Source organism: Carettochelys insculpta, chromosome 8 (genome assembly GCF_033958435.1).
Source record: "Carettochelys insculpta isolate YL-2023 chromosome 8, ASM3395843v1, whole genome shotgun sequence".
Lineage (NCBI taxonomy): Eukaryota > Metazoa > Chordata > Testudines > Carettochelyidae > Carettochelys > Carettochelys insculpta.
Genome location: NC_134144.1, coordinates 9,082,541 through 9,106,618, shown reverse-complemented (window position 1 = coordinate 9,106,618; position 24,078 = coordinate 9,082,541). Strand labels below are relative to the sequence as shown.

Below are 24,078 nucleotides of genomic sequence, written 5' to 3'. Positions count from 1 at the left end.
CACCCACCCTCTGCTCTCCCATCCCTCGCACACCCTGTGCTCTGCACACACCATCCGCCCGTCCCTTGCACGCCCGCCGTGGCGCTGGCGGGGCGGGGGCGGGGGCGGGGGCGGCGGCAGGGCAGGGCCGCCCGGGGCTGGCGGCGGGGCGGGGCCGGGGGCGGGGCACGCCGCGCACCAGCCGGCCGGCGGGAGGGAGGCGGGAGCCGAGCCCGCATTCGCAGCGCCCGCCGCAGCTTCGGCAGCACCGCGCCCGCCTCTCCCTGGCGCCCGGCTTGTGTCCCGGCGGCGGCCGCCGCCGCAGCAGCTGCGCTCAGGTAAGGGCGCCCCCTGCCTGCCCGGCCGCGCCCGCCGCCCGCACCTGCCAGCCCAGCCCTGGGGGGGTGGTCGATGGGGCTCGGCGGCTGTCGGGCTGCAGGGGCTGGGCGCCGACCTGCGGTGGGGTGTGGTGGGTCTGACAGCCACGCGGGGGGCAGCAGTACTGTGGGGGAGGGGGACACAGCAGTCCTCTGTGTGTGTGGGGGGGGACACAGCAGTACTGTGGGGGAGGGGGACACAGCAGTCCTCTGTGTGTGTGGGGGGACGGACACAGCAGTACTGTGTGTGTTGGGGGGGACACAGCAGTACTGTGGGGGAGGGGGACACAGCAGTACTCCGTGTGTGTGGGGGGGGACACAGCAGTACTGTGGGGGAGGGGGACACAGCAGTCCTCTGTGTGTGTGGGGAGGGACACAGCAGTAGTGTGGGGGGGGACACAGCAGTCCTCTGTGTGTGGGGGGGGACACAGCAGTACTGTGTGTGTGGGGTGGGGTGGGGTGGGGTGGGGTGTGGGGGGGGTTCAAGCCAGTCGCCCTTCCTTTCCAGCGTCACTTTCTGCTGGACCTGTGCAGAAGAAGAAAAGGACAACTAGAAAGTGTCCCCTCCCCCCACAATCCCCCCCCCCAGCACTCTGATAAGTTTTAACTGGATTTAGAAGCAAAATCCTTTTCTTCCAAAACCCCGACGCCAGGAAGGGGTTGCCTCGACTGCGGCTCTGTCTGTCACCACCCACCTCCTCCTTTTGTTTAAGGGTGGAAATTTCAAGAAAGTGGGCAGCCGGGCGGGGGGGATGAAGGAGGGGGCAACTGGTTAAGATCTCTCTCTGTGTGTAACTGGTGAATAGAGGCAGGTCAGCAGTGTGTGTTTCTTCCCTCTGGTCAAGAGGAAAATAAGCTTTGTCATTGGCAAGACCCAGCGGTAAGGTTGTCACACACCGTTCGGTGCACACCTCTGACTGCAGTGCCCTGAGGAAAATCAAAACCAGCATTTTCCAATCCTTCCGTTTATAAGGGATAGGCTACTGCTGTCGACGCGTTTTAGCATTTCGAGCATCTTCAGAGTGCCACAGATGTAATTCTCCACCCTTAAACGCCTTTCAGAGGATCCCTAAGGACGGACAAAGAGCATTGTTTAAGGTGGGGGTCTGAGGGGGGCAAGGGATTTCAATTTGCATTGGGGGAAAAAAATCTCTGTGTTGAAATGATCAGCAGAGGAGAGGAACCAACCATAGACAGAAGGGGCTTGCAGCCGCAATGGGGCGGTGGAGAACAAAGACTTTTCATGTAAGAGGGAATGGTGCAAAATGTGCCAGACTTGAGCTGCTGCAGGTACAGGGTGTCATTGCCTGTGATCTTCCAAATAAAGACTGCTTGACTCGATCCATTGTGCAGCTGTTTGGTACAAATCAGTGACCTTCCACTGCAAGGGGTATGGAACAAGGTGTGTGCGTGTGCGTGTGCGTGTGTACACATACATACACCCTATATATATGGGTTTAAGAGCACCTGGAATTTTCGTTTCTCTTTCAAATAAAGATCTTCTTCACATTGCTGGTGAATTCTTTTTTCATCATGTTTCTTTCTGTGCAGTGGTAGATATTTATATACAATGGGCAGTTAATACATGAGTGCCGTTTGGGTTAATCATTATAGGTCAGACTTCTGTGAGAATTACATATTTTCGATCTGACAATCCCATTTTGTAGCTTTTTCATATTTTTGCAGTCATGCTAATGATTTGTTTCCACGACCCCCATCTGAAAAAAATGTCATTTAGCAGGTATAACTGTATGGAAGCGGCACAGCTCACGGTTCAGGAGATGTGTCCTTTTTGTTTTCAGAAGGGATTTTCCTCATTCGCTTTGAGCACATTTCCATTTTCTTTTTTTTTTTCTCTCCAACCCCTGTAGTCCACCCAAGAAAGGCATTTCTTGCACCTGCGCTGGTTATAAACTTGTAGCTACGTCTAGACACCAGAAGCCAATGCATGTAGGAGGAGACTCAGCTGCAGGACTTGTTTTCTGAAGCCACTCTCTGTTCCCTCCCTAACAGATGACGCGATTACAGCATCTCAGCTCTTGCTGGGAAGATAGAAAGTGCTGAGAGAGCATTACTTACTGAAGCTGGCATTATCATTACTCCATAGGTCGCTATGAGAGAGATCTCACAAATAACAAGAAACTGGCCATCATCCTTCAACAGCAGCAACACTGTGCACTGCATACATGAGCTATTATAGAGGCAGCCAGCAAAGCTTGTGCTTGTACAACTGGTTTTCTTATTCATGTTTATTTTCAGAGGGCACGTCATTAAAACATGGATGCATTCAACAAAAGTTGTCACGAACTATTGAGTCCTAGGAGCAATTTAATTCCTCAACCATAATTATGATGTGTGAGCATTCTGCAGATTAGTAAAATAATGAGTTCACTCTTGTACAAGACTGAAAATAAATTCCATACCTGCAGAAAGCTCTCGTCCAAAACAGATTTGCATATGCTGAATTTTGCATGGTGTAAGTAGTCCCATGGTGTGTCATCTCCCTGAAACCAGTGGACAAAGGGAAGTGCAAGAATAAGCCCTGGTCTGCACCAGAGTTAAGAATAAGCCCTGGTCTGCACCAGAGTTAAGTCAGTAGAGCCCTGTGCAGATACAAATGTATCCACAAAAATGAGGGGGGTGGGACATCCACGGATATAGATATTTGTGGATTTGCAGGGCTCTGTAGGTCAACCCTAGGCAGCGTTCACTGATCTAATTCTTTAAGCATCTGTACTGGGGTTCTCTGACTTCATTGAATAGCGTCCCCCTTTGAGAACAAAAATGTCTACATGATACCAAGATGGGGGACAAAAGTCTGAGCTCAGAGCCCCATTACCCAAGGGTGGTGAGGCAGGCAGGAGGCTGATATACTATAATAGATTAATAGAGTTGGTAGATGCTGATACAGACAGTCCCTCTAAGGGGTGTCCTCTTTTTTACATGGTGACCCTTTGATTAGGTCGTCTTGAAAACATTGCTGGATACTCCACTTAAAAGCTAGAAGAAAACAAGGAATAGAAATGAGTGGTGTGATGCTGGGATTTGCTTGTGGACCACTGCTATTAAACTTCTCATATGTTGAAATGGGTAAGCAGTGAGGTGGCAAAATTTGCAGATGCTACAAAACTATTCAAAATAGCTAAGTCCAAAGCTCACTGCAAAGAGTTGCAATGGGGATCTCACAAAACTGGGTAAAACAAGGGCAGATGGAATTCAATGTTGATAAATGCAAAGTAATGCACATGGAAAAAATATATAATCTCAGCTGTATATACAAAAATGATGGGGTCTAAAGTAGCTGTTGCCGAGCAAGAATGAGGTTTTGGAATCGCTGAGGAGAGTTCCCTGGAAACATCTGTTCTGGGTGCAGTAGCAGTATGAAAACTAAAAGGTTAACAGAATATTAGGAATCATTAGGAAAGAATAAATAAGACAGAAAATATTACATTGCCTCTATGTAAAGTCCTAGTGTGCCCACATTTTGAATGCTGGATGTAGATGTGGTCATCCCATTTAAAAAAAAGATATATTGGATTTGGAAAAGTTAGGAGAGATTAACCACACTGGGACTTTTCAGCCTGGAAAAAAATGACCAACAGATGGAAGAATATGTTTGAAGTATACAAAATCGTAAATGGGGTGGAAAAATAGAATGAGGAAATGATATTTATTACATCACTAACTTAACACAAGAAGGTCACCCAATGAAACTTATAGACAGCAGCTTTAAAACAAAGAAAAATTATTTCTTCACAGTCAGCCTGTGAAACTCTTTACCAGGGGATGGTGGAAAGGCCCAAACTATAACAAGGTTCCAGTAAGAACAAAATACGTTCAAGGAAGATAGATCCGTCAATGGCTTCTGCCGTGTATGGGGGAGGAAATGGTGTCCCAATCTTCTGTTTGCCAGAAGCTGGGAATGGGCTACAGGGGAGACAGATCATCTGATGATTGCCTCTTTTGTTCACTTCCTTTGGGGCATCTGACATTGGCCACTGCTGGAAGGCAGGATATTTGGGTAGATGGACCTTTGGTCTGATTCTGTAAGGTCATTTTGATGTTCTTTAATAGACCTGGAATGTATCTGCCCCGTGCTGTAACCCACTAGACTCCGCTTCCCTTCCAGACCTGAGATGAAGTCCTGACAGTCTCTCTCCCCACACAGAGTGAGTGACAAAGTAAGACTGTATATTAGAATTTTAAGTGCCCCTTAAGTAACCAGCGCCCCTTAAGCGACTTGCCCCAAGAAGTCAGAATGTGTTTGTATTAGAACTGAGTGGGTTTAATATTTAATTTTCTTTTATATAGGAATTAGATACAGTGCTCCTGTCGGATTATTTCCAAGTTATCTGGCAACATAAACAAACAAACAAAACCCTAGCAATAATGACCATAAAAAACCACCTAGAGGCTTCTAGTTCTTCAGTAGCTGCTGGAAACAGGTGGTGTGAATGTAGGAGAGGGCAGATGGGATTGGTTCCCCCAGGTTGCTGCTTGGCTTGTACTGAGCATGCTTAGTCACACTGCTGAAGCTGTTGGCCTCAGTCTGCCCCCTCGCCCTTGCTCTCACTCTCTCCCCACTTCCCATCATGGCATGCACAGGTCACTCAGCCTGTCTCCTCCCCCTTAAATCTGAAATGGCACCCCTGGTTAGGGGCCCTATGCTGGTTGGGTTCAGCTGTTTTCCTTTAATTCTTTGACTCATGCAAGGGCTATAGAGGTGCTTAATTAGACCAAGAAGCTAAGCTAACCGGAATGGGTCTGATTTAGAGTGGTGCATGTTCAGAACGGCTGTGATGTGAATAAAGGGCGGGTTTCCAAACCATCTGCCTGAGCAGAGTAGAAAGCTTCTGGGGGGAGGGAGGGTAGCCTTAATCACAGGCTACAGTGCTAAACTCTGGGACAGTGTTTTAAAATGAGATTTGCTGTGACATTTGTAATTGCTTTTTAGGGAGGGGAAGAAAGAACTAACATCTCCCTGGTGTTAATTGAGATTGCTGTTGTCACGTGGGTTGGTTGTGCCGGCTGTTAAGAAGATTTGAGGTCTTTATTGACCCATCTTTCCTAAATGCTAATTGTTTGCTTTGTTAAGAACAGATGAACTAATAGGGTTGTTCTTCACCATTTTTAAACTTATTTAATATTTCCCAGACAGATCCCAGAAAACAAAACCAAATCCCTCTTCCTTTATTTGATCAGGGAATAGCCCCTCCTTCCAAATGAGAACAGGACAGAGTGTCACAGTGCCAGTACTTGAAGTGACTATATTCCTCTGTAGAATAGATGGGAGGAAATAGTGAGAGAGGCATCAGACACCAACGGGCGCTGAGCCCACTGTTATTGATGATGAGAATAGTAACAGAGAGGTAGCCGTATTAGTCTGTACTACAACAAAACAAAGCGGCAGAAATGCAGCACTTTAAAGACTAACAAAATAATTTATTTGTGATGAGCTTTTGTGGGACGAAAGACTGATGAAGTGGGTCTGTCCCATGAAAGCTCATTGCCGAATAAATGGTTTTGTTAGTCTTTAAAGTGCTACATTTCTGCTGTTTTGTTATATTCCTCTGCTTGGTCATATGCTTAGGTGCAAGGAAATATTGCAAAAAGGTCAGATTTGGATGAGGTCAGTTAAGCACAAATAATTTGTAAGATCTTTGTTTCCATTTAGTGTGTCTCAGAGAAAGCGTGGTGCAGTTACGGCTGTAATGGTGCTTGTTACAAAATGTAGCCTTTCCTTACTTGTTATATTTTTTTGATCCTAGCAGTAATGTGCCTGGGCTGTGACGAACAGGTTTTTTTAAAATAGAAGCTTTCAAATGTCCAGAAAGAGATATCGAAAATGAGTTTCATAAAGGCCTGGTCCATCACTGGTGTAAATCACTGTGGCCACATTGACGCCAGTGAAACTGCATGGATTTGTACTAGGTGGGAAGCTAGCTAACACCATTTTCTAATTTCTTTAACATAAGGCGTCCTTTCCCACTGATACAGTCAGTTTATATGGGATGAACTTGGAGACAGAGCTCAGGACCTGAACGCCCCTTATTCAGGCAGCCAGTGTATTCCCGGTGGTCAGTAAAGCCACCCATACTTCTAAACCAAACAGATTTGGCTTTAGGCTCTGCACGTAGGACTCTGTCCTATTCCTAAAAAGTGCTGAGCTCTGCTAAGGGGTGCTGAGCACCTTGCCCTTCCATTCAAGCCAATGGGAGTTGAGAGTGTGTAGTATGTCAGGAGCGAGTTGACCCCCAGGAAGACCTAGGATCAGTGCCAGTCGCAATTATGCTATTAGCTCATAATAGCTTTCAGCCAAGTCTATGAAAACCCCCTCTCCTATTCAGGAGATCTCTTGTTCTCCAGAAAAAATGGGGAAGCCACCTGGCGGTTTAAAGGTGATAAATATCTTTAATATTCCACCACTTTAAGTTCAGTATTAATGTGGACAACCTGCATTTTTCTTTTATTAAGTTTCCGGTATCAACTTGAGATGTTGGAAGCTATTTTGTTTATCTGAATCTCACATCTGAATGAATAGTAATGTAAACAAAACCCAAACGCCACCGCTTTTCAACCAGTTAGGTCATGTCAATTAACTACCGGTTACAGCGAGCTCTGCCATTGTACTTTAGTTTCCCCAGAGGATGATAGTAGCTGGCTTTGTGGCTCAAAAGCCAGTCAGAAGTTTTGTTCTGAAGCCTTACCTCATTGTAGCTCCCCCAGGTCGGTTGGCAGGAGTGAGACCAGAATACAGAAGGACTCCCAGGCACCTCTGACCGAGACATTGGGGGGGAAAAAAAAAAGGCAGCATGAAGTCCTGACAACCCTTTTCTCCTTTGTGCTGTTGGATCCTAGAATCCGTTCCCTCATGGCTTGTAGTTCCCTGTCAATCAGGCTGACTTAGGGCAGTGCACTGCAACCAGTGCGCCACGAAGCGGTGCTTAGTGTGCCTCAGAGCCGTACACTGGGATTGCCACCTGCCGCTCTGTACACGCACGCCACTAGTTGATGGGAGAAGCGCACGGCAGTGGAGGTGGTGGTATCAATGGCTCTGGGGTAGCAGTGGTGGCAGCAGCTCGGGGTGGTGGCAGTGGCGACGGCTCCGGTGAGCCGCTGACATTGAGTTAGAGCAGGTGGGAGCTGGATGTGCCTGTTTCTGGGGGAGGGCTGGGAGTGTCTGGCTCTGGGGGAGGGAATAGGAATTGAGTTATATATATTGCGTGTGCCGTGAAATTATAACGAGCGCTGAAGGAGGGCACGAGGTGATAAAGGTTGCTGAGCACTGACGGAGAGCACCGGCCTCTCCCCATAGGCCTTGGGGACTGTCAATCCACAGTGTCCTCCAGGACCTTTCTTTTGTCTGGAGGGATTGTGCCCCCACGAGCCAGCCAATCAGGTTGTCCTGTGGAAAATTTTAAAAAATAGCAGACTCGCATGAAACCCAAAACAAGCAACAACTGCAACGAGCCACTTGAAGATCTGGGGAAGCCCAAAATCAAGCAGTAACTGGCTTAAGCTGAACTCCACTTACAATAAGCCCAACATGCAGAAATGGGCTTTTAAAAAGTCATGTTGGCAACTCCTTCTCCAGTGCTGAACTACTTGTAGGCTTCTGTGTAAGTAGAGGGAGCTTGCTGTGTGGGGGATCTGATTCTTCACTGTTACGCCAGAGTGACTCCTGATTTACACTGCAGTGTGTGTGAAAGGTGAATCCTGTCCAAGTGCAGATGCATATGGGATGGTCAGTGATGGGCCAGTTACTCCCTTTACAAACAAGAGCAAAAATCTGAGGCCAAAGTCTGTATTTGGCATTTTGTTTTGGGTCCTGCTTATTCATTATAGTCTCTGCTTTTCTCTGGAAGGATTGAATAGATTGGTGATTCACCAACTTACTTGATCGCACTTCCCTACTTCATGCCTGCATTAGTTTATATTTCTTCTCCCAACTTCCCACGGTTCCCGGGTACCCAACCAGCAGCCAACGCTTTCCGTCAGCCCAGCTCTAAAGGCAGAGTGGAGAGCAGCAGTTTCTGGCTGAGCACCCATGACCCAGCTCTGAAGGTAGTGCCACTGCCAGCAGAAGCACAGAAATAAGGCTGGTTTGGTATTACAGGTTGAACCTCTCTCATCTGGCCCCCTCTGAATTGGGCTGGTGTTGAATGAGATAATTTGACATTCCATAGGAGATCCTTGTTCTCTAGCACATTGCTGATGCTAAGACTTGCTTACTGGGCCCTTAGAAGACATTTAGGGGTAAATTACAGCCAAATATGAGCATAGAACACTGAGAGCCAGGACTGGTGGCTGGAAACAAACTTTACAGGACCACAGAAAACTTGGCCACACCCCTGATAAGTGGTCATTTAGCTAACTAAAGTCATGCTGGATTACAGATGTTGGGTGAGAGAGTTCTGAATTAGAGAGGTTCAGCCTGCACCATCCTTACTTCTGCCCTGCTGCTGGTACCAGTGGTGCCTTCAGGGCCAGAAGCTTGACTTTCAGCTGCTGCTCTCTAGCCACCCAGCTCTGAATATGTGCAGTAAGTGTTTTTTTGTTTTCCTTTCACAGCCCCCTACTCAAGAATACAATTTATATCCCTTATCTGGGAATTTGTGGATTAGATGTCTCCTAAAGAAAATTGTCCTGAGGGCAAGGATATAGAAATCCATAAGTCAAGAGGAAAATTATGCATGTAAAAACTTATTTCTCTTGTTGTAGGAAGATCAAAAATGCGTCTTTTATAGTACAGCAAAGGTAAACTTGGCTGACATCCCTAAGGGGAAAAAAATATTTGAATTAAAAAAATATATTATTCACGTTGGAGAGCAAAAGTTCTTGGAGTAAATAAAGAGTTTTCATCGCATGGTGATCTGTAGACATACGATTCTGGGCAATAGAAGAGGCTCTTGGTTTTTTCTTTCTTCATAAGGCTTAGCAAAATACCGAATATGTACTTTTCAGAATTTTCAGTGCTAGAAGAGGCTCTTGGTTTTTTGTTTCTGCATAACGCTTAGCAAAATATCGAATGTGTACTTTTCAGAATTCTCAGCGCTATCTGTTAAAACGACGTGGTCAAATTCTGGCTGAGAGTTTGACTAAAAGATGTTTTGGGTAAAGTGACAAATATAATATCTATAATTTTAAATTCCACAGAGTTTGCCAAAAATAGCAGCGGTGGTTTATATATAGTAGTGTTAAAATTCACTTAGGTAAATGAGTAAAACGGCATAGCCCTGAACATTGTTTACAATGTTGGCGATAATTGGAACACATGACTTAGTACTATTGTATAAAGATGTTCCTCTCACTCACTGAACAATTTAGAAATAGATTTGTGGAATATCTTTAGAAATATTTGTGCAGGTTGGATCTCCCTGGTTCTGCACCCTGGGTCCCGAACAACAGAACTAGTGAGACCCAGGGGTGGTCCCTGGCCACTCGGCCTCTAGCCCCGAGTAGGCAGCCTCGTCCAGTTGGGCTCTGAGCAGCCGACCCTCCTGCTGCCTGACTCCTGGCCACTGGGACACTCTAGCCTAGGAACATACATGGGCTTCCTGGACCACGGATGGTGCTGGACAAGAGAATCTTGGTTTGGAGAGGTGCTCTAATCCGGCACACTCTCATCTGACAACATCTGTAGTCCAGCATGGTTTTAGTTAGCTGGAGATCCACTAACTGTGTGTGTGGCCAAGTTTCCTGTGGTCCCATAAAGCTTGTTTCCAGCCACCAATTTTGGCTCTCAGTGTTCTGTGCTGTTATTTAGCTGTAATTTACCCCAAAGGTCTTCTCAGAGCCCAGTAAGCAGTGGAAGTGTTGGTAATGTGCAAGGCAATAGCGACCTCCCGTGGTCCGGCAGATTCTCTCGTTTGGCACTGGTCAGGTCCTGAAGGTGCCTTACTGGAGAGGTTCAAGCTGTAGTGCGAATTGGGTTCTGTGACCTCTGCAGAGGTCTCAAAGCTAGACTCTCCTGAATTCTAGTCCCAGTTTTGGGCATTGGTTCTTTTTTCATGTTTGGGCACGTCACTGAATCTCTTTGCCCCAGCATTCCATCCCTGCTCTTTCCATTAAAAAGTGAGGCTAATAATACTTTTTGAGGCTTAGTTAATTAGTATTTGCTTGTCACTTAGAAATAGTAGTGTATCTGTGTCTGTCTGTATATCATAAAGGCCACTCTTTAATCACCAGTTGCCCTGATGATCTTGTGCTTTTGTTTGGAGTTTTGAGCCATATTCTCAGCTGGTGTAAATTCCTTTCAGTGGCGCTAACACAGATTTACATCATCTGAGGATATGGCCTCTTCTATGTACTTCATGTCTTACGTGAATGGGCTGTCAAGTCGATAAACCATTTCACATAACTCGTTTTACATCATCCACACCATGGAAAACTGACAGTCTTTGAGGTGAATTTGTGTGTGTATGTGTGTGTGTATGTGTATATATAGAATGATCACAGAATTATATCTATATTAAAAAAACACTAATGTTGGTCCTTAGATAGCCTGCAATGTTAATGATGGTGCTTTCCACTCCTTGCTCCAGATCGATGTGTCTGTTGTTCAGGGTAATTTAATTTTAGAGCTTTAAAAATTTTCGTCCCTTTTATGTGTTTGGTACACTCCCCATGTTTATCTCATGAAGTTGTAGTGGATTGGGAATAGAAATACAACTTCTGTTACTTAGAATTGTGTCTGTGTTGTGCTATTTTTTCCCTGGTATTTATTTCTTAGGGCTAATCCCTGTTCCCTACTTGCTAAGTAATCACCGTCTTCTCACCACTGGCTGTTTGTTTGTTTGTTATTGAGTTCAGAAGTGCTGGGATGAGTTATGCAGTCATGACTTAAATTTCTTTCTGTGTGTATTTGGTCCCATCAATGACTGCAGTTTAAGTTCATAGCTCTTCCGTGATCTGGCCTCTATTAACTGAGTAAGATATTCATTGACATTCATTAGTACATTGTCATCTTAAGCTAGTCAAGAATATCAGTCATGAACAGAGGATGGGGCTCTCAATTTTAGGAGAGCTCTTTTGCTGGGTTCTCCAAGCGGTTGGGTTGGAGAGCTATCGTGGAAGTTGTATTTAGGTTAGTTTTTTGGAATGTTTTTAGACTAGAAGGAGACCCAGAGACTGAGGGGGTCATCCCCAAGGAGTCAAAGTGCTTGTTAAATTTTGAAAGGGGATTACTGCAGGGTGGGTTCCTGTATCTGAACAATATTCGCAGCTAAGCACCCAAAAGTAACATTACAAAGGTCTTCCATCTTCATGCTTCAGGGCACATTGTCACAACCGTTGGGGGTCAGGAAGATTCATTTCCTGATAATGTACTATTTCAGAGTTTGCATTAAGGGGCAAAAGGGTAACTTGCCTTCCTCTGAATCATGCATCTGGAATTGGCCACCGTTAGAGAAAGGATACCAGGCAAGAAGGATAATTTATTTATTTTGGGCTGGCAATCCCTGTACTCCCTTTTGTGTGTTTCCTCTGAAATTATGGGAGAGTGTAGAGTGGTGGCTAACAAAAACAGGAAGAGGATGGCTTAGCAGGCATATCCCAAGAACCACACCTGTTTGGAGCTTCATTGGAATCTTGGACAGCCTGTATTCTGTAATGCCAGCTGTATAGGGGGAAGGGGAAGCATGAGAAAGCAGAATGTAGGACCTCATAACAGGTGCGTCTGGTGTGCTCCATCTGACGTGTATTCCATCTCTGACCCGGAGTAAATTCTCTGTCCTGAGGGCTCTGGTGGAGCAGGAACTAACAGTGGGAAAGACCTTGGCACCAGCATGAGCCACCCTTAGGACAAAATAAACCTGTGCTAGAATGTACCTCTTGGGCCTTGAACTGTGATGGCTGGGGGGGTGGACATGCCTGTGTCTTTGCTAAATCTCCATTGGGGCTTGCTTATCCCCCTTTGACAAGAATAGAGCAGACACCAGGAACACCCGTGTGCCTGCAACTTGGTGGAGAGTTGCCAGGCTTATGCATTTTTCTTGTGTGCCGGTGGGGATTCAGCACAACATCTGTATAATTCCCAGTGGAAGGGGTGGAACCCCTCATTTTCTGGTTTAAGTGAAGGATTTTGCAGTACAGGTATCTTGGTACATACTGTTAAATTAAGCTAAGAATTGGTTCCTGCTAAGGTTTGACAGTGACCTCCCAAAGTTGTTATAACCCTCAGATGTTTTACAAAAGTACAACTGTAGGGCACCTTTTTAAATACTAAGGAGTTTCTTACAATTCTCTGTTGAATTTCAGAAGTTCTGAGGTTTCTATAGTTAGCTTTGCCTTATGCAAGGTTACATAATTTGGTTTCTGATTCTTTCAGCGTACTCTATCATATGAGTTAGGATTGCGCTTCCCTTAGCACGTCTGTGTGCTCGCCTTTGAAAAAAGAATGAAATTTCTTCTACATTATAAGTTCTTTGCAAATCAGCCAGAGCAACATTGCCTATTTACCTATGATGAGGTAAATGATCTGTCAAAAACCTGGCAGAGGGAAGAGAGTTTTCTGACATAGTCATCCTTCTACCCTTCTGGAACTTTTGACAGATAATATATCCCATCATCCACTGATATTCACCAGTGCTCCTTTGTCTACTCCAGCAAACTTATTGGCTTTTTCCATTCTTTGGCTCTAGGGGAGAGTCAAGTTTCCTCACTAAGGTAATGGACGAGGTCTTATGTACAGATTCTCTTTTCAGCTGAAGAACTGGCTGACTCTGCATATGGATGTTTGATCATCAATTGGTATGTTTATTTTCAGAGTTGACTCAACGGTGGGAATAGAATTTACGTTTTTTGGGATCCAAAGAATGGCTGTACTTGAGATCAAGGAGCGGCTGTCTTTTACCCCTTCAAACTGACCCTAGTAAAAAATTTCAGCTTCTTTTGGATTTAACCTACCCCTTAAATATGACTCTGTCTTTCTATTTACCTACTCACATTTAATTGTGAGCCTGATTTCCACTGAGACAAACTCTTACATCAGTGACAGCCTACATGGGGCAGGGCATGCTTACTAAGATGAATGGCTCTTTGAAGAATTTTCATGGACTACAAAAAAAAAAAGTAGTATGGGGCTGAAACTTTCTTTATTTCTGAGGTTTCAGCATGTGTACGAAAGCAAGCAAGTAGAGCCACAAAGGTAAAGTATTTGGCGTAGTTCCAACGTGGATTCACCTTCTGAAGACCTTGTTGAATTATAGTACAGGAGGAGGCTAATTTGAGTCATGTTTCATTCAAGCCCTCATCATGTTCCCCCAGTGCTTTCCAAGTATGTCTTCACAGCACTGCAATACACGCTAATGGGGAGTTTGATTTGGGAAGTGTCATGCTATGCACTAATTAGGGGACCCTGCAGACCAGGAATCAGCAACCTTTCCGAGGTTGAAATCTGACCTATTGACTTCTATGTACGGTCCGAGTGCTGGTGGTACTTTTTAAAGTCACTAATAATCTTGCTTACAACAGCTTGATTAATAAATAAATGAAGAGGCAGAGCTTTACCTTTTAGGTGGTGGTTGGTAGCATTAGCTGGTCTTTTGTTAATCCACAGGCCACCTGGCTTTGAGCAGGGTCCCAGCTGGGTGGGGGAGGAGGGGCGGGACTGAGCTACTGCCTTGCGTGCTGATGAAAATTGGCTTGTGTGCTGCTCTTGGTGCCTGTGCCAGGGGTTGCTGGACACTGGTGTAGACCCTACCCTGCTGATGTGTGTGTTAAGGTAGATAGAATCCTGGGGCTGGAGGAGATCTCAGGAGGTTATCAAGTCCAGCCCCGCGCCCAAAGTAGGATCAACTCCAACTAAATCATCCCAGCTAAGACTTTGTCAAGCTGGGACTTAAATACCTCTAGGGATGGAGATTCCACCATGTCTCCAAGTAACATATTCCAGTGCTTCACCACCCTTCTAGTGAAATAGTTTTTCCTCATATCCAACCTACACCGCTCCCTCTGTAACTTGAGACCATTGCTCCTTGTTCTGCCATCCGTCACTGCTGAGAACAGCCTCTCTCCATCCTCTTTAGAGCCCCCGCTTCAGGAATTTGAAGGCAGCTATCAAATCATCTCTCACTCCTCTCTTCTGCAAACTAAATAAGCCCAAATCCCTCAGCCTCTCCTTGTAGGTCATGTGCTCCAGCCCTCCAATTTTATGTTTAGATGCAATTTGCATTTTCATATATTTATATTTAATATTAGAGTCTTAACTTTAAATTGTCAGAATTAAAAAAAAAAATCTTTAGCATGACTGAATTCCCAGTGTCGTTGTAGACATGTTGGTTCCATTGTATGAGGGAGACAAAGTGGATGAAGTAATATCATTGACAGGGAGTGGCGCCAACAGGGCAAGGTGGGAGGGGGGCCTGGTTCTGTGCCCCGGAGGAGGTGGGGCCAAGAGCAAAAGGGGTGGGGCCAATGGCAGTCAGCCTTCAGTGCCGCTCACACTGTGGCACTGGGCCATCACAACTCCATCACAGCCAGCTGCCACTGCCAAAGTAGCAGCAGTGTGGACAGCTGGAGCTCTGGGCCCCTTTGAAACACTGGGCCCCGGGGCAGCTGCTGTCTTTGCCCCTCCCCATCATGGGGCCTGCTGACAGGATCACCTATTGAGGAAAGAGACATGCTTTGTGGAGCTTGAAAGCTTGTCTCTTTCATCAACAGAAAGTGGATCAATCAGTTATGTGACCTCATCCACCTTGTCTCTTCTGGATGTCCAGGCTTTCACGACATTGACATCTGCGTATATCCATAATCTTTCATTTAATTGACATCCATGAGCAAGTGTAACTGCAACTTACTGGCTACTTTTTGACGGTGGAATTTTGGGAAAATTTTCGGTAAATCCTCAGCCAGTCATGTTCGTGCTGAGGCTGATGACAGGTTATGCTGTTTTCTCCAGTGTGAGGAAGATCAGGCATTAACACAAACTGGTCAATCAAACCATATGATAATCCTGTAACTGCTCCCTCATGGCTGTTGTCTATGCGTAAGTTCAAAGAAAAATGCTTGTCGGGTGACTGAGGGGCATTTAGCATTCTTTTTTCAGTATTGTAGGTTTCATTGAACGATGATGGCATTTTTGCTGTGCTTCTGTGCACAAACCATAGTATTGCAAAGACATTTGTTTTAAATCATATCACCTTTTTTTAATTTTAAATCATATGACCTTTTTTTTTAAATTTTGTCTTTCTCAGTTTGATTTTTATTAAGACAACCAGCAAAAGTCCACCTGTAAGATGGAAAAGTACTTCTTTATAAAATGTCAATGTGATATTAGAAAAACACCTGGCCAGAATAATCTTATACTTTCCTCTCAACCAACAACTTTCATATTTTCAAAAGTGTGCTGGAGACATGATTTACTTTTAAATCCTTTGTTGATGAATCCTGAGGTGTGACTCAGCAGGGTTTTTTTTGGTTAGAGAAGGAGGGCAAGGGGGAAAGCTGAGGTGAAGGGGATAGAGGATTATGGACAAGCTCTTTAGAAAGCAATAGAGAATAATTGCCTTTCTGTAACAGCTTTAAAACAAGGTAGAAAATATACAAGAGATCCCTGTGCTGCTATTCTATAAGTTGGTTTAAAAAGTCTGCAGAAAGAATAGCATTTTTGTTAAATTCAGTAGTATTTTAGAGTAAAGTTTTTAGAGCTCTGTCGGTTTCATCCCTATTAAATTTTACAAGACTTTTGCAGAATGGAGATGAACAGATGTCTTATTTTTCCTCTTGAAATCTCCTCTGTAAATCCCTAATCCTGTAAACATGCACAAGAGTAACTTTAGGCACATCTGTAGCCCCGTTGGGCAGAATGGCACTACATACGTACGTGTTCGCAGGATGAGAACCTGATAGTGGAACCATATTGCTGAGAACAGACAGTGGCAGTATGTAGTAAGAGAATACCATTGATGCACCAGTCATCCCCACAAGAATTTTCCAATAAAATATAATTGATGCACTATTATCAATGTCAATTTGTTAAATTTTGTTTGGATGTCAGTGGCTGATTAAAGTTCCTTTTCCATTTTCCCTTCATTTCACATGGGCAATAGCTGTACATCCAGTATCTACAGAAGAACCCTAACTATGAAGCTACCAATGATATTTGTGGTTTTGGATTGCTGAGTAAAGCACAGCCTGGCACCAGAAAACAAAATGTTTAAATAAAAAAGGTAAAATCATCTTTGAGCACGAAAGCAAAATACATCAGTGCAGTGGAAAATTCTAAAATAGAATTAACAGAATAAATTTCTCATATGTATTGTAGAGATGTGCTGGAATAATAACCTTGAAGTTTTAACAATCCTAGAACCAAGAGCCAAGGAAGAACCTACAGCTATCTTGTCAGTCAACGGTCTTATCAGACATCCACTTGAGGGATACCTGGGCACCTTCTAAAATTTATATTTCTATGGGTCTCTGTTATTCTCCTTCCTTTAATCCCTTTGCAGATTCTGTTGTTATGAGAGAGCTAGGAAGAAGAAGAAGAAGAAATGTGTTGTTCAGTATTTTTTGCTTTGAAGTCAGTGAGCTTCTGTGGCATTTCCAATCTCATGTGGAAGTGAGTCCCATAGCCACCAGTCAGCTGCCCTTATGATTGACATTGCCATTGTTCCTAAGGAAAGTAGCTGTCATGGAAGATCTTGGACAGCTTTGAGCACTGTGCCCAAACCTTGGATTTGAGTTCAAATTCAATGGAGAGCCATTGTAGTGAGTGGAGGAGGTTGGAAGAAATACTCCTAGGGTTGGATCCAAAGTCCATTAAACTCAGTGGATTGAGACAAATCAGTGTCATTAGTCTTTGAATAAGGCCTTAGGGAACCTCTGCTACTGAATCACTAGCCTGCAACATTCTGAACTGAAGCCTTTTCAGAACCGGCATCTTCAGTCCTAGGTTTAATGCAATGCAAGAGTTAAACTTTTAGAGAACATAAATGCATGGATACTGTTCAGCTGATATGTAGGGTCATGCTGTATTTTTATTTAGAACAGTTTTAGAAAACAACTTGCGCATTCCAATTGGTCCTGCATGTTTTATGAGAAAAACATTTAAACCATCACGCAATCATTTGCTCGCTGAGATATACTCTGCCAGCGGGCACTGGAAAAATAAAGGCTATTCTTTTAAAGTACAGCCACAAATTATACCCACTAGAATATACCTGATATGTTGACACAGACTGTAATTTCCATTTGTGCTGCACAAAGCCAATGAAGGTGCAGTAAAGAGTTAGACAAAATTGCTAGTGATTTTCAGTCTTTTTGCACTTATCAGAAGTGACCAATTTGCTGTGACTCACAAGACAAGACAATCCACAGTTATACCTTCAGCACAATATAGACACGTGGCTATCCCCACAAAGGATGGTTACTTGTTCATTGATGTTTGGGGATTTATGGAAGTAATTTCCCTGAACACAAAGAGTAGTCGCATGTGTAAATTTTCAGTGCATCAGTTGGAGACTGGATTCCTGGAGACCATCTTTCTTTGAAGGGGTATCGTAGAAAAGAAACCAGCTGATACAGATTTCAAACTCTATCTCACCAGTGTTGAGATGTCACATCAAACAGTATTCTTATCCTTCTCCTTACTCACGCTATCCGTGCAAACAATCAGTGTGCTGGATTTGTGTATGCATTTTTGCATATAAATGTTGTGATGATTTTGACGTGCTCAAAGTCCCCACAGCTAAGTGGTACAGGTTTTTCAACGTGGACATTACAAAATATCCTGTGCACACTGCCAAAGGAAGATGGGTGGAGAAGAACATAAAGTGGGCGTTTCTGATTCTTACAAATACTGTGCTTCTGTTCTCAAGAAAAAAGAACAGACACGCTGCATAACCTTTGCGGATGTAAATGCAACATGAAACGTATTCTGGCTAAAGCCAGCAGTGTCATTTCCTTTACCACCTGTGGGAGCTTTTTCATCACACTTATGTAAGTCATGTTTTGCCCTCAGGACCATACACGTGACAACCTGTGAGAAGATTCCACAAGTCTTTCAGCCACCTACCCATGAGCCCCCACAACATTGCTTTGGCTAACTCTTGATTTAAACAGCACACTCATGTATTCTGCCCTGAAACTCATCAAAGCACAGAAGCAGCTGCTCTCCCGATACTTTATTGCACACGATTGGGAAAGGTGCAAAGACTAAAATTTAAGCTAAATCCGTGTGATTTTCTGGACATTCCTATTTTCTTTAGGAGTAAAAGTTCATGGGTTTTGAAGCCTCTTTTAGGACTATATCTTTTATGTTGGGTGGGGCCAGAAGTGGAGCTGGAACCTGGTATGCACTGAGTTGAATGTGCGTGAGGGGTGGTTTTTTTTGTTTGTTTTAACTCCCTGCCCTGGGAGCAGATAGCAAGGGATGATTTGTTTGCTTCTCACTTGGGAGCAGGTGAGTAGCACTGTGCAGTTTTTTTCCCTTGAATGTGGCTCCTGACTTTTTTTTTTTTTTTTTTTACTCCAGTGAGGCAGTGCCCCCCAACTGACAAGAAGGTTCCTCACCCTTGTGTTAGGTAGAGGAAGGACTATCAGGCCCCAAATAACCCATGGTGGTACACTGCACCTTGTGTGAGGTATACCAGGGAAGAAGGTGTCAAAATATACCTTCAGCTTGCTCACATTCAAGGGAAAGCATTTGGTTAAACATTTCCTCTGCCTCTCTGGACTGACTAGCTCAGTTTTCTGCATACGACCAAACCCACATGATTGGATGATAAGTTTTATTCTGCTTAAGTGCTTACTCATGTTCATTCAATGTCGGTGTGTGTGCTTGCTACATGCATCAGTGCTGGAAGCTTTCCCCCCTGCAGTGTCCATAGGGGACCTGCTCCGGTGCCCTCTGGAGTGGCATGCATATGCCATGGGGTATAGGTGCCGCCAGCTCCCTCTCCTCTCTGTTCCTTCTTGCTGCCAGTGATGGAGCTTGGTACTGTTCTGCTGGTGGTAATGCTGTAACTTCTTGTTGGTCTTGTTCTTCTAGTGGTTTGTGGTTAACTTGCAGTTTAAGTCCTATCTATAGGACTTGGCAAGTTGTTAGATTCCTCATAGGTACTTTGCCTCGGAATGGAGCATGTGCTGGTTCCCAGGCTTTCAGCCATGGGCAGGAGGTGAATATGCTGCATTAGGAGGCAACCTGCCCAGACTGTGGCCCCATCCATACTCCATCCTTTCCCTGACCAGGCCACACCATCTCCCTCTTTTCATCCCTCCCTCTCTCTGCTCAACCCTTCCAGCCAAATCCCTGAACCCAACTGTAGCAAATATTTGGGGGAAAAAAACAAAAAACTAAAAAAAAAACCCCAAAACCAAAAAGAAACCCGACTCTTCTAAAGTTTCTTTCTGAAGAAGATGGAGCTCGTTTTCCACTGCATGACAGATCATGAAGACTGGACATGCGGAAGGTTCCTAATTAAAAGCCCTACCTTTGGGAACAAAAGTCAGTCTCAAATTTTTTTAATGTGTATATATCCTTAAGTTTGTCTGAGATTCATTTGCGAAAGGGCAAGTGAGCTGTCCTTTCTGCATACAACATTGAATTCCAAAGGGCAAGGTGGTGGGTTGGGTGGGTGGGGGCTTCAGCCCATATGGGATCTGTGCAGGCTGAACTGCCACCTAGTGATACTGAAGTTCTCTGTGCTCTCTTGGGCCTCCATCATCCCCTCCCTGGATCCTGGAGGCAGGAATGCTGCCCTCATTGTCAAGGACATGTACTTCCACATCGCTGCCTTTGAAGCTTTTTCCGATTTATGATCTGTCTCAACCGCGAGCCGGTTGCTGTCTTTCTGTTTGGCTGGACTACAGCCCTCTGGGTATTCACCAAATGAGTGTCCAGTGGGTAGCAGCTTACCTCCAGTGGTGGGACATCCAGATTTATCCATACCTGAACAACTGGTTTGTCAAGGACAGTTCCAGGTTGAAGGTTTGGAAAGTCGTTGAGCTGCTGATCGTGTGGCGGCACCTCAGCCTTTTGGTGCACAATGCAAAATCAATGTTATAAGTGGTGCAGGGGATTGGAGTTCATAGGAGTAGTGATCAACTCAACCTGAGCCGGGGGTACCTTCCACTGGAATGATTCTGGTCACTAGCAGATCTCTGCCTTCTGGGCCACGTAGTGGCATGCCCATCTGTGTTGCGCCATGCCAAGCTGAGGATGCAACCCCTACAATGATAGTTGGCGATGGTCTTTTCCCAGTACGGACACCATTTAGAAAGGCTGGTAGCTGCTCCAACAATGTGCTTATCTAGCTCCGTTTGTGGTCCAATCTAAACAATGTTCTTGCAGTTGTCCTGTTTCACAATGCTCCCCGTTCAGTTGAGCTGGTCCCTGACACCTCATATCTCAGCTGGGGAACGCACAACATTGGTTTGGCACACTGCTGAGCTTGGCAGGGCTTCCTCCATGCCCTTTGCCAACTGGTCCAGATCTGCTGTCTCAGGGACACCGTGGGGTGTTATGACTTCCGTCCCTGCCTCTTGTAGCTAAGTCCAAAGGAGCAGTCCTGTTCAGCAGGGGTGCAACAAGTCCTTCTTGGCTGTTGGAAGTCCTTGACCAGACAGTTGGACCTGGTGAATTGGAACAAATTTTTCCCACTGGGCAGTTGATTGGCACTTTCCTCCCTTGTGTGCTTCTGTGCCGGCTATTTTGCACAACCTGCTTCATCTGAGAAAATCAGGGCTGAGCAGACTCTTCTATCAAGGTGCATTTGGTAGTAGTTTGGCCCTTTCTTCTGCTGATGCAGGGCTGGTCCATATTCTCCCCCGACATGACTGACAGGTTCCTGAAGGGCCTCAAAAGGCTTTTTCCTCAAGTATGGTCTCCTGTTCCATAGTGTGACATCAACCTGGTCCTTTCTAGGCTCACGGGGCCACCCATTGAGCTTTTGGCCTCAGTTTTTTTGTCATATCTTTGGTGGAAGGTATCTTTCCTGGAGACCCCATGCAGTGGGTCTCCAAGTTGTGTGCCTGAATGTCAGAACCACCTTTATATGGTGGTCTTTAGAGATAAATACAGCTTTATCCGCACTCAACCTTCCTGCCAAAGGTAATTTTCACTTTCCATACCTGCCAGGATATTTTCCTACTGGTCTTCTGCCCCAGGCGTCATAAGACCAACAAAGAGAAGTGCTTACAGGTCTTGGATGTGAGGAGGGCCCTGGCATTGTATATTGGATCAGAGTATTAGGGCTAGTGGGTACACAAAGGAAGGCTATGGTCCTGCAGTTGGATGTGCATGTCGCGTAGGGCTGAGAGGAACTTGCTGGGCTAGAGGCTGATCCAGCTCGGGTTGAAGTCCAAGGCACACTGACATTGGTGATGCAGCATCCGGCCGTGAATGAGCTAAGTCTTAGTTCTTGAGAGACTGGGCAATAGTTCATGTAAAGAGGCAAGATTTCAGTTTTTGAGCTATAATAAGGAAAACAACTTATGAGGGGTTTTAAGTTCTGGATGGGAGCCCAGTGTTTTTATAGATCTAGTCTTATGCAGGCTTATTGCTCAATATTTTTTTTCTAATGCTAATTCACTTGATCTGCATATATTACCTCCTCCCCAGTTTTCACACTTTTAACATCATTATAAGGATGGAAATAGACTGGCACAGTGCCATTAAAAAACCAAAATGTCTTGTTTAGCATAAAATCTACACTTAATATTAGCCCTAAAAAAGCCAAGAAGCATATAAAATATAAAATAAAAGTATAAAATAGCCTTGGCTTCACTAACAGGTCAGGTAGTTTTACTTGAGGAAACCACCTGTTCTGGTTGGCTTTTGGTTTTGCTCTTCAGAGCACGTAGTTACCTGACATAAAAGGATTTGCAGAGTCAGGAGAACTGGGAAGAATAATTTCTGTACCATCGGATGTCAGTTAAAGCAACTTAACTTGAGTGTTTGACAATAAGAATTTTCTTTTTCTGTAGTTAAGTTTGTGTTTCTATTATCAAGGCCTATAGACTCTTCAGGGATTATAGGATAATACAATCTTGGCAATAAAAAAATGTGTTGTGAATTGACAGTTGGTTTCAAATATGTCCAGCCTGGGACAGGGTCTTTTTTTTTCCTTCATTAAAAAATCAGTTTGCGTATTTTTAAATTGTGAGATTAAAAATAACCCACAAATTTTTTTTAATTCATTTCTGTGCTGCAAAAGCTGGCATTTTGAAAGGCCAAAGGGCATAATTTCTTGGCTGTGCCTTGTTAGGGTAAAATGAATTGTTTACCAGGTAGAATTTTCAAAAGTTCCTGAGTGACTTGGAGCCTTAAAGGCCAAATTTAAAAAAAAAATATTTAAGCACCTAAAAATACAGTAAACCCTCGTGTTACGCAGGGGTTGTGTTCCTGCAACTCCCATGAAACTCGAATTTTCGTGCACGTTGGGTGAAGGAGTGGGAGGTGAGAACCAGGCTGCTGCTTGGTTCCTAGCTCCCCTCTGCTTGCAGACCCAGGAAACTGAACAGTCCACCAGGGCTGGTCAGTTTCATGGCTGCTTCTCCCTGCCTTCCACCAGTGTCATGGCTGTCAGGCTGACAGTCGCATCTCTGGGGAAAGGTGGGGGAAGGCGTTTAGCTCACCTAGCTGCCCTGCAGCTGTCAGGTTGACAGCCGTGCAGCTGGGAGAAGGCAGAGAGAAGAAGCTGCAGAACAGCATCAAGTTGTGCTTAGCTCGCGTTAAAGCGAATTATGTGCAACTTGAAGCCGTGTCTGTCGAGGGTTTACAGTATAGACTTCATTGCCCTGACTCCAGTGTGAGTGTGGCACTTAAGAAAGCTAATACTGTGCCACTGTTTTGGGTAAATGAGATGATCCAGGTAATTATAGATCTGTCAGTCTGACACTGATAGTGGGACAGGACAGTGGAACAGCTGATATGGGACTTGCTTAATCAAGAATTAAAGATAATATGATATATACCAACCAATATGGGTTTATAGAAAACAGTCTGTGAACATAACTTCGTATGCTTTTTTATGAGATGACAGCTTTGGTAGAGGTAACAGTGTTAACGCAGTATACTGGAGACTCTCTTTACCACATCTGACTTGGTATTGTAGTACGTTTTGACTGAAAACCAAGAAAGACATAAAATTAACATAACTCCTCTTAAATTAATTAAAAATTGGCTAACTGGTAGTCCTGAAAACATGATTGCAAACTGGGAATGGTCATTGAGCGGGTGTGTTCCCATGCTGGGTCCTGTAGTGATCAGTTCGTATCCCTACACAATTTAACGTTTTTCTTGATCGGAGAGAGAAGCTAAAATTGTCACTGACGAAGTGTGCAGGGAACAAAAAGTAGGGGAATGGTAAGTGATGAAGAAGACCGGCTGCTTGAAGCAGCAAGATCTGGATCCCTCAATAACCTGAGCACAAGCAAACACACACGGAAACCATGTGTGATTTAATAGAGCTAAAGTCAGTGCTTTCTTTGTGGCAGTATTTGCTGGTACTTGGTACCGGCACCTTGGCAGCCCCAGCCATGGACTGGCCAGGGTGGGGAGCCTGCTTAGTACTGGCTCCTCCTTTTTTTCATTTTACAGAAGAGCCACTGGCTAATGCTAAATGTACCCATCTAGGAACTAAGAATGGAGGGCGCCCTTGCTGGAGGGGTGAGTGTATTCTGGGAACAGTGACTATAAAGGTTTGTGGGTTGTGGTGGAGAATCAGCTGAAGATGAGCTCCCCGCCTGACCCTCTGACCAAAAGGTCTGATGTAATTCTTAA

General features: G+C 44.7%; 1 protein-coding gene across 5 annotated transcripts in view; it reads left to right on the top strand.

Moving 5' to 3' along the window:
- The first annotated feature begins 205 nt into the window (after positions 1 to 205).
- Positions 206 to 24,078, top strand: part of MAP2 (microtubule associated protein 2) — a 278,566-nt gene continuing 254,693 nt past the window's right edge. For all 5 annotated transcript variants that reach the window (XM_075001215.1, XM_075001213.1, XM_075001206.1 and 2 more), the window contains exon 1: positions 206 to 317. The gene's annotated coding sequence lies outside the window, so the exon portion shown is untranslated. The remainder of the gene's footprint in view (positions 318 to 24,078) is intronic.